At 45.7% G+C, this 10,784-nt stretch overlaps 1 long non-coding RNA gene across 1 annotated transcript; it reads right to left on the reverse strand.

Moving 5' to 3' along the window:
• Positions 1–8,336: 8,336 nt before the first annotated feature.
• LOC112679062 (uncharacterized) lies at positions 8,337–10,737 on the reverse strand. Its single transcript, XR_003148088.3, has 3 exons — positions 10,563–10,737; positions 9,933–10,091; positions 8,337–9,247 (listed from the first exon to the last, which is right to left on the reverse strand). It is a non-coding gene; the product is annotated as an uncharacterized LOC112679062 (long non-coding RNA).
• Between the last annotated feature and the right edge of the window lie 47 nt (positions 10,738–10,784).

The raw sequence follows: 10,784 nt of genomic DNA on the forward strand, positions 1-10,784 counted from the left end.
ACTATCAATATCTATCTACCTAATCTATAGCATTGCCTTATTTTGAGTATATAAACACGGCCCTACTTTTTAGGAACAGTCTAATTTCTTATGTACCCTACATTCAAGCATTAGAAAGTTGTGTCCCCTTAAGAAATGTCCATCACTGAGGCATTCTGGACTCAAAGAAAGAGCAGTGAAACAAGAGTTATCCTGGAGGAAGAAATTCCTCAGGATACACCTGTCTCAATCTTCTTTCCTTCATGGGGTCCAGGTCCTGACTCCTGTTCGGCTGGGTTGCTGGTTTTTTTTTTTTTTTAAGATTTTATTTATTTATTCATGATAGACAGAGAGAGAGAGAGAGAGAGAGAGAGAGAGAGAGAGAGGCAGAAACACAGGCAGAGGGAAAAGCAGGCTCCATGCCAGGAGCCCGATGTGGGACTCGATCCCAGGACTCCAGGATCAGGCCCTGGGCCAAAGGCAGGGGCTGAACCGCTGAGCCACCCAGGGATCCCCCATCAGCTGGAAGTTTATGTATCCCCACAGCTGCAGCCTTACCAATAGATCACATCCTGACTTTCCATCTTCTATTTGCACTCACAGGATTTGGCCCTGAGCAGGATTCATAAAGTAGTAGGATGGTTCTATGTTCCTCCTGCTTCCTTTTCCTCCTGGGCACAGCACATACGTAGGTCCCAGTTCCCAGCCTTCTTTATAGTTAGCGCCATGAAGCTAAAATCCATCTCAGGGAATGTGGGCAGAAGCGATATATGCCATCCTCCCACATGCCCATCAAACCGTTCCATGTGATCATCCACTCCCCCAATGAAAATTGCCTGCAACAGAAGAGAGAGGGTTCCGAGGGTCCAGAGGAAGAAAAAGCTACAAGATGGAAGGAGCTCGAGTCCCTGAATGACTGTGTGGAACAGATCCTCCTGCCTCCCCCCTACATTACACAAGAAATAAACTGTGTCCAGCTGCAAAGTTTCTGGAGTTGTTTGTTCCAGCAGGTGTCCAGCCCGACCAATGGCCCCCAGTTTCTTTTCCTTGTAGCTTGGATTGGAGGCTTTCCCATGTCTTGTTGGCCTGACCATGTGGTTCAGCTGCTGTCTTTCAATTTGGCCTTTCTCTGCTCAGCAGCCACAGAGCATGATGAAGAGAGGACACTCAGTGTGGCTTTTCAATCTTGTTTACATGTTCCATCTGTTCTGACAGTGTTTCCTGTTTGCAAAAGGGTGAAGAGAGTAGTTGTTTTCTGCTATATAATGAGAAAGTGAATAGCTAGGGACTCTAGAACAAGGATGAAAGGGACACTTACTTTACATTGGATAGCCTTCCATATATATTTTTTTAATTTGGGACCATGCAACTCATTCTAAAAAATTCCTTTTTTTTTTTTTTTTTGAAGCATGAATATTGATGTCAGCCCAGTATGGTTAGAGCCTCTTCTGGGACAAGGCCTCCTACTAGTCACGACTGCATCTCAGACTCCCAGGCTAAGGTCTGGCATGAAGCAGGTAACATTGAGCAATGGTTAAACATGCAGCTCCAGAATCAGACAGGCTCAGATTAAAATCTTACTGCTGGGATGCCTGAGTGACTCAGTGGCTGAGCATCTGCCTTTGACTCAAGTCCCACATCAGGCCCCCTGCAGGGAACCTGCTTCTCCCTCTGCCTATGTCTCTGCCTCTCTCTCTCTCTTTCTCTCTGTGTGTGTGTGTGTGTGTGTGTCTCATGAATAAATAAATTAAATCTTAAAAAAGTAAAAATAAAAAAAATAAAATCCTACTGCTATCAATAACTATCTGTGTGGTTGTGAACTGGTTTCTCCATTTCTCAATATCTTCATTATAATGTGGCATCATGTTAGGATCTGGTCCTTAGGATGGTTGGAAGGAACTACCTGAGACACTGGGTAACATAGCTTAGTACCAGTCCCTGGCATGGGGTAGCTGCTTAAAAGATGTTAGCTATTGGTGCACCTGGGTGGTTCAGTCAGTTAAGCATCCAGGTCTTGGTTTCAGCTCAGGTCTGATCTCAGGGTCATGGGATCCAGTCCCTCCTTGGGCTTGCTGCTCAGAGGGGAGTCTGCTTCTCCTTCTACCTCTCCCCCTCCCCACTACTTGTGCTCTCTCTCTCAAATAAATAAATAAATAAAATCTATTTAAAAATTAATGTTAGCTATTGCAATTAGGCATTGAGTAAATGTTTTTGGATTCCTGCTGAACTGAACAGACAGATCCTGTTAAAAATAAAGGGGAAAAATATAACCCACAGACATCCACACATCCTGAATTAGTGCTGTCTAGGTTAGTTTGTCTGAATTTATTTTGACTGTAATACAATCAAACAGCCACAAAATAGGGTACAGCAGAGGTCTCTCCCTTACCCCATCCCTCTCATCCTATTTGGCATTTATTGATAGCCATTTAGAAAGAATGTTTATTTCCTATGCAATTGCATTTTCAGAAGGAATGAAGGAGGGTGAGTGGTATCATGAGGAGGAAATTTTATTAAGAGATTATTTAATATTATTGATACACTGCAACTGCACCAGGAGTCAAGGAAATGCACCAATCGATGGATGCTCTCACATCAATGTTTAATCTACTTTTAGCCCTTTGCTGGAGTATTTAATTAGCTTGTGATTTGGAAAATTGCATGGAGTACACAAGGCAATGAATGTTCTGGAACTAAAAGACAGAAGTGATTATTTTGCTTCCAGCATCTTATGAAACGGATGGCAGGGAAATGTGGTGATGGTGTGCAAAGAGCTTCACACAGGAAAGACGCTGGTGAGGAGACTCAAGAGGAAAAGCTCACCTGTGCATTCACACTTAGGTATACACAGATTTGTCTCAGGTAAATCTCACACTCATTCTTTGGGGTTGGTGGCCGTCCCCACTTTGTACAGGAGGAAATAAATACTGGTTCACGAATTCTGAGACATTTGCGCTGAGTCCAATCTTGGGTCACTGTTTATCAATCTCTTTACTCAGGCACATCAAAGTCATTAACCTTGGTGTGGGAAAAGGTTTCCCCTTTTTGTCCTTCATCACCCTGGGGAGAGGCACCTGGGTGGCTCAGTGGTTGAGCGTCTGCCTTTGGTTTAGGTTGTGATCCCAGGGTCCTGGGATTGAGTCCCACATCAGGGTCCCCACAGGGAGCCTGCTTCTCCCTCTGCCTGTGACTCTGCCTCTCTCTGTGTCTCTCATGGATAAATAAATAAAATCTTAAAAAAAAAAAATCACCCCAGGAGAAGGGGTGGGGTCAGAAGTACCAAAATGGCCATTTTGTGGGTGGGGCAAAGTAATAGAATAATGGCCTGTGACTATGTCAGGTAACATGGCGAAGGGGTATTAAGTTGAAAGTAAAATCAAGATGGTTTATCAGCTGGGCACCTGGATGGTTGAGTTGGTTAAGCAATTGCCTTCAGCTCTGTTCCTGATCTCAGGATCCTGGGATCGAGCTCCTGCTCAGTGAGGAGTCTGTTTCTTCCTCTGCTGCTCCCCCTGCTTGCTCTCTCTCTCTCTCAAACAAATAAAAAAAATCAAAAAAAAAAAAAAAAAAAAAGATTGCTGACTAGCTGACGTTGAGATGCAGAGATCATCTTCATTCTGGAGGTGAGCCCAGCGTAATCACACAGGTTCTACAAGAGGAAGGGGAAGGTAGAAGACAGAGAACCAAAAAGATGACTGTATGAGAAGGGCTTGGCCTGAGGGGCTGATTCTGAGGATGGAGGATGAAGCCACGAGCCAAGGGGTGTGGAAGCCTCTAGAAGCAGGAAAAGACAAGGAAATAGTTTCCTTCCCAGAGCCTCCAGAGGGAACACAGCCCTGCTGACACCCTGACTTTACACCAGTGAGACCATGTTGGACTTCTGACTTTCAGAACTATAATGAATACATTTGTGGGGTTTGTTTGTTTGTTTGTTTGTTTGTTTTAGCCACAAGTTTTGGGTAATTTGTTACAGCAATAGAAAACAAATTCAGGCAACCTCTTTCACACAATGTGCTATAGTCTCTGCATTTGAGTTTGCTCCTCACGTGGTCCTGTCTCTCGAAAGGCAATGCTGCCTCTACTCTGATCAGATCATCTAGGACCATGGCTGGGCCACGTTTATGAGCAGCTGGGCCATGATGCAATAGAAGGTAAGCAATACAAATCTCTGATGCTCGTTTCTGCTTTCTCCCTCCCACAGAATGCAAAGTCTAAAATGTAGTCCTACGTGGGAGAAGGTCTGTCCAGCTTTTCTCTGTATACATATGTATACTCTCATCCCTTAGGTTTCTTGTCTCATACGGATGGCCAGCTGGTGGCATCATTTGTGCTTAGGCTGAGAGGGAGACAGAGGACCCTAAAGATGACAGGCTTAAGCTGGTTTATCCACACGGTCCATGCTCCAGCTGGTTTATCCACATGGTCCATGCTCCAGCTGGTTTATCCACATGGTCCACTCTGGCTTTTGGGGCTCATGTCCAAATTATACTGAAGTAGTGCTTGCCTTTCATGATTTCTTTTAACCTTTGTGTTTACAATTCCCCTGGGAATCTCATGGGTGAGGTGATTATAGTTTAGGACAGTCTTTAGGCATCTGTCTCAATATTATCTTAATTCCACTGAGATCCCACCTCACCCCTAAGACAAACTCTTTCCTGGTCCACCAGCTAATGGAGGAGGTGCCTTAGTGTCAAAGAGCCAACAATGTCGATTTCCCTGTCCATCCAAGTCATACATGCCTTCCCATGAACAAAGAAATCAGACACAAAAGGGGCCCGTGGATTTGAGTTTGGACAGAAACTGAGACTGTGGAATATGGAGAGAAAGCTTGGAATGAAGAGACAGCAAGGCTACTGTACTGAGTTTTAAGGATGACAAGAAAGGATAAATATCCTTTGCAACCAGTGTATAGCAGTTACCTACTGCTGTATAACAAATTACTCCAAAACTTGGTGGCTTTTGTGCTCACTTTGGCAGCACATATACAAAACTCGGTGGCTTTAAAACAACAATGTAAATAATCTCTCAGTTTCTATGGGGCTGGCTTAGCCAGGTCTTCTGGCTCTGGGAGCCTTATAGGATTATCATCCAGGTTTGGCCAGGGCTGCAGTCATCCGAAGGCTCAGTGGAGGAAGGGTTCTGTTCCAATCTCACTAGCACGGTTGTTGATTGTTGTTGGCAGGATTCGGTTCCTTGGTAACTTCTGTAGTGAAGGCCTCAGCTCCTCACAGCTTATTACCTATAGGCTGCCCTCATTTCCTCGCTATGTGGGAGTCTCTGCAGAACGAGTCACAACATGGTTATCTGGCTCATCAAAGGAAGCCAAGAAGGACCCAAACAAGGAATACAACCAAGATGGAAGTGATAGATTTTGTCACTTTCTGATTGGGAAGTGGCGTGTCATCATTTCCGCCATATTCTATTCATTAGAAGTAGGTTGCTAGGTGCCCCTGCACTCAGTGAGGGGGGGGGGAATTACACACAAGGGGCCTTGGGGGCCGTGTTGGAAGCCTCCTGCCACCCTACCATACCCTGTGTATCAGTGAGGGTTCTCCAGAGAAACAAAACCAATAGGATATATACAGGAAGAGATTTTTTTTTAAAGATTTTATTTATTTACTCATGAGAGACACATAGAGAGAGAGAGGCAGAGAGAGAAACAAGCTCCACACAGGGACCCCGATGTGGGACTCGAACCCAGGACTCCAGGATCACGCCCTGGGCCAAATGCAGTGCTCAACTGCTGAGCCACCCAAGCCCCCCTATAAGAAGAGATTTATGCAAAATTGGCTCACATGATTCTACAGGCTAAGATCTGCCATCTGTAAGCTAGAGACCCAAGAAAGCTGGTGGCATAAATCCAGTCCAAGTCTGAAGGCCTGAAAACCAAGAAAGCCAATAGTATAAATCCTTGTCCAAGGGCAGGAGAAGACTGATGTCTCAACTCAAGCTGACAGACAGGAAGCAAAAGGAGTGAATTATTTCTTTCTCTGCCTTTTGTTGAATTCGGAACCTCAATGATTGGTGCCTGCCTGCATAGTAGAAACTAATCTACTTTACTGAACCCAGAGTTTAAATGTTAATCTCATCCAGAAACACCTCACAGACACACACTCTGAAATAACATTTAATCTGAGCACCCCTTGTCTTAGTCAAATTGACATAGGAAATAGACCATCATACCTGGGTTCTTGGATGATGGTCTGAGTGACATGACATTTCCTGTGATATTCACGTACTTGACAGGATGGTGTTCTCCACTATCAACTGTTGGAAACCAACCTGTCCTGCTAGAACAAAGCGAGCTGCCACCTCCAAAAGGAAGCTTTCCTGATTGCGCTGAGAGTGTGATCTGTCTTCCCCCCTCAAACCCGTCTGCACCCCCACACTTTATGCAACCGTTGTAATATGCAGTCCCACAATGCCCGGGACTGACTTCCAGCCCTGTCACCTACTAACTGTGTGCTCTTGGAAAAGTCAACCTACATCTTTAAGTGTTGCTTTCCACCTCTGTAAAAGGAGCATAAGGATAGTATGAGAATAAAATGATATAATGCATACAGCTGAGCACCCAGCCTAAAGGGATGCCTGATTATTGTCAGTCATTACTACAAGCATTATTAATGAAGCAACTTGGAAACAGTCTCAATCTCACTGTTTTCCTCCTGAACCAAAGTACCTAGCACATATTTGGCACCAAACCAAATATATTTTTAAAAGATTTTATTTATTCATTCATGAAAGACAGAGAGAGAGAAAGAGAGGCAGAGACACAGGCAAAGGGAGAAGACGGCTCCATGCAGGAAGCCCAATGCGGGACTTGATCCTGGAGCTCCGGGATCACACTCTGAGCCAAAGGCAGAGGCTCAACTGCTGAGCCACCCAGGCGTCCCAAACCAACTATTTTTAAATGAATGAATGGATGGATGTGCCCACTATGATTTCCCTGGGCCAGGTCTCCCTGGGGTGCTTCCGCTCACCTGTGGGGCTTGCGCTCTGGGCCCTCTGGTCTCCCCAGGCTTCTGGCCTGAGCCCTTCATCACTGAGCAGCTTTTCTGATATTCTCCAAGTGCCCCTCCTGCAGTCTGTGGGGCTGTAGGATCTCTGATGCAGTCACAGCTCCATCACCACAGAGAATTACCTTGTTCCCGTGTTGTGTGTCAGGGAGAAGGATTTATGAGGGGGACAGAACCCTTTTCAGGGACTTTCATCTTCCCTTTGCGTGCATGTTTCATACCACCCCTCCTCCCAGCTCTCATCCTTCAGCTGCCCTGAGAATATAGAGAATATATATATATATATATATATATATATATATATATATATATATATACTTTTTTTTGTCTGCTCTGTTACCTTTGCTTCCTGCTTGCTTCCTTTGAGTCAAACACAGGTAGGGGGTGGCAGAGAAGATGCATGGCCTGGTTTGCTTTGGTGGCGGAAATTTCTGAGACTCTTTAGGAACGAGCCTTCTCATTCATGGTTCTCCGCGGCTGAAATATGGTTGCGGGGAGCTCAGAAAATAGGCCCCGTCCTCTTTTCCCGAAAGAATTGAGCCATCTTTTTCCTAGTTGCTGCCTGCCACCCGTGCTGAAAGGTTAATCTGTTCCTCTTCTCAACTAGTGCATTTATCATAGGGAAGTGGTCTGTTGTGGAAAATATTGATCAAAGGCCTGCCAGGTCCTCTGCTGGGTTGAAATTGAGTGTTGCAGTCAATGGCTTGGCATTTGGTGGTGTGGAGAGAAGGCAGTGTCCTCCACGTGTGGCCAAGCTGATGGATGGCAGCCGTGGGGGAGGGGTTGGGGGGGCATCTTTCTTCCAACAGCCTCTCCTGGTTTGCTCAAAGGGCAGGGTGGGATCTGGGACATCCAGGAGGCTGGACCAGGACTGGGGATCTCTAGCAAGTGATCTTGGTGGGGGAGGGGCACCTCTCTGCCCCACAGACAGGGCCAGGGTCTGTGTGCTGATGTGAGAGGACACCTGTCAACGACCACACTAGTCAGAGTCCATGGGACTGACTTCTTGTTGTAGAATTGGTACTCAACAAGAAGAAAATTCAACTAGGGCAGTAGCAATGGGTTACACTTCCCCCAAGAATGTTTTTGTGTCCAGAAACCCTGAAATCCTCTTTGGATAAATGATACCATAACTGATTATTAACTCTGGGTTCCTATTGGTTACTTCAATTTCTCCCTCCCTCCCTTCCTTCTTTCCTACCTTCTTCCTGATTGCCTGCCCATCTCAAATGCTTGCCACCAAGTGGCTGCTTGCTACCTGCCAGGCACTTTTCTAAAGCTTTAAGGACCAAGGAATCCGCTCCCTCAAGATACTTGCAAGATACTTGCATTCTAGTGTAGAGATCCCAGAAAGAGGTTGCTTTACAATTCACTCAGCTCTCTGGTTGGAGGATGACCAAGGCGATTCAACCAAGAAGGAAGACATACTCTTCTTGAGGGAATGACGTAGCAAGGAGGACTTCAAGGAGGAGGTAGCTCTTGAGCAGTGTCTTAAGACAGGACTAGGAATGCATCAAGAAAGGCCATGTGTGGTAGCAATGGGAGTGTGCACGTAGAAGGAATCACCTACATGAAGAGGCCAAAAGTAATTCAGCATTGGCAGGTGTAAGAGCCATTGGCCAGAGGGGTAAACTGAACCATTTTTGGAAAACCTGCATGACGAGCCAAGGCAGTTATTGTGAGAAGCGAATGAGGTAAAATAAGTGAAGGACTTCACACCATGCTTGGCATAAAGGAACACTCGAAGTATCTTATTTCCTGGAATAATTGAGGTTATTGGTTGTAAGTGACAGAAAACTATCTGTATCAGTCAGGGTCTCAGCTGGAAGCAATGGGACATTCCATCTGGTTTAATGAAGGAACTATGTACAAAAGTGCAAACTGGCTATAAAGGAAATCACCGGGGACAGTACAGCTCCCCCTAGGCAAGAGTAGCAGTGGGGCACCATTACTACAGCTGGGCCTGAAGTGGCAAGAGAAAGGAGCTGTCGCCAGATCTGAGGGGGGGAGGGGAATGGAGAGGAGGGGTCACCTGTTAACTTTGGCTGAGGTTATCCATCCCTCCCTGTGAAGCCACAGTCAAGGAGCCAGGGAGTGAATGAATCTCCAGCCTCACCCTCTCCCTCCCTCAGATTCCCAGGTGGTGTGCTCTGTTGGCCAAATTCTACTGGAAGCTGGAAGCCTTGGGAGCTGGCGATGGAGTCCATGCAGGTCAGCCTCTCGGGGCAGGGACCAAGTTGGAGAGAGGACACCTATGGCAGACAGAACAGAGGCAGCCGCCAGCTCAAATTGAATTCAGCCAATGAGTGATTTCATAAGTGTATGGGAGTAGAACTGGCTTCTGGCATTGCTGCCTCCACAGCACCTCAGAGCCTGCTTTCCTAAGGGATGGTTCAACGTTCATGGACTTTGGGCCCACACTGCTTGGACTTAAATCCCAGATCATCTACCTGCAGACTGGTGACCTTCGCTGTGTCTTAATCCCCCTGGGTCTCACTTTCCAGATCCACAGGGTAAAAGATGATAATAGCACCCACCTTGTAAGGTAGCTAAGCAGCAGACTAGATAAAACAACGCACAAGAATTCTTAGCAGAACATCTGCAAACCTAGTGAGTGTTCGATAAATGTTAATAGATGCTTTTATTTAATCTCAAATACTTGAGCTTTTTATATAATAATAATTATTAATTATTATTATTATATTATTATTCATGCTTAGATTCTATTCAGGTGGGAAAAAAGCTTTTCTTTTTGAGTGTTCAGAGGGCAGATCCTTCCAGCTCCCCTGTAAGAAGCTCCTCTCTGCTACGCTGAGAGTGGTACCCAGTGTACCTTTCTAACCTCTGGTCATGGGTGGGAACGGTGATGATGATGTGCTTTGCTTCTTCCAGCCCATTACTGCCTTTCTCCCCAAACTTATTTTCTGTTGATCTTACCTCTCCCATGTGGTTGAGAAATATCCTTCCAGCTCTACTGGTTGGTTTTTCTTGCCCTCTGGAAGCCGAGTGGCAGTGACCTGCTGGTCTCCCCCCTCGGAGTGCAGATTTTCAGTGTTGGCCATCTGGGATGTGTCCCTGAGAGCACTGGTGAGAGCCCTAGCATATGTGACCGGCATGTTAATACCTCCAGTGATGGGGAGACGGGCCCCGCAGGTCGGCCTCCTACGTTCTAATGGACTTCCTTTCCCAAAGAAATGTGCATGCTGGGAAGAAGGGGAAAACACTCTTTCCTTAATTTTCTTTTGCTTTGTGAAAGAACCAATTGTCCATGAAATCAAATAAAGGTGAAATACATATTAAAACACTGTGGGCTTGCTAAAATCAGTTAGATGAAAAAACAAAGCTTCAAAGAAACGCCAGTCCATGCCTCTGAGATTTATAATCATATTACATTGCTTGTAGTTCAGTAACAACAACAACAACAACAACAAAAATAAGTGTGTGTGTTTAAAATATGACTCTGGGCAGCGTAGCAAAGTGTAAAACACTCTCCTCCAGACACGAGGTGGCCAGATTCCAGCCTGCACCCACCCAGCTCCACAACAAGGGTCATATCCCCTCAAAGACCTGGTCTTCCCGTCCATAGGATGAAGATGTGGAACTAGACACACTCTGGAGATCAGCTCAGGCTGACATGTTTTTTTTTGTTTTGTTCCCATTATCGTTTGAGAATGTTCCACTGGGTTTTCTCTCTTGAATACCGAGATGATGCATGAAGCCACCTGAAAGTATTACAAGCCCCCCTGACTCCTTCCTCCTTTGGGTCACAATGCCTCTCAGTTGCATCAG

This window comes from Canis lupus, chromosome 6 (assembly GCF_003254725.2).
Source record: "Canis lupus dingo isolate Sandy chromosome 6, ASM325472v2, whole genome shotgun sequence".
Classification (NCBI taxonomy): domain Eukaryota; kingdom Metazoa; phylum Chordata; class Mammalia; order Carnivora; family Canidae; genus Canis; species Canis lupus.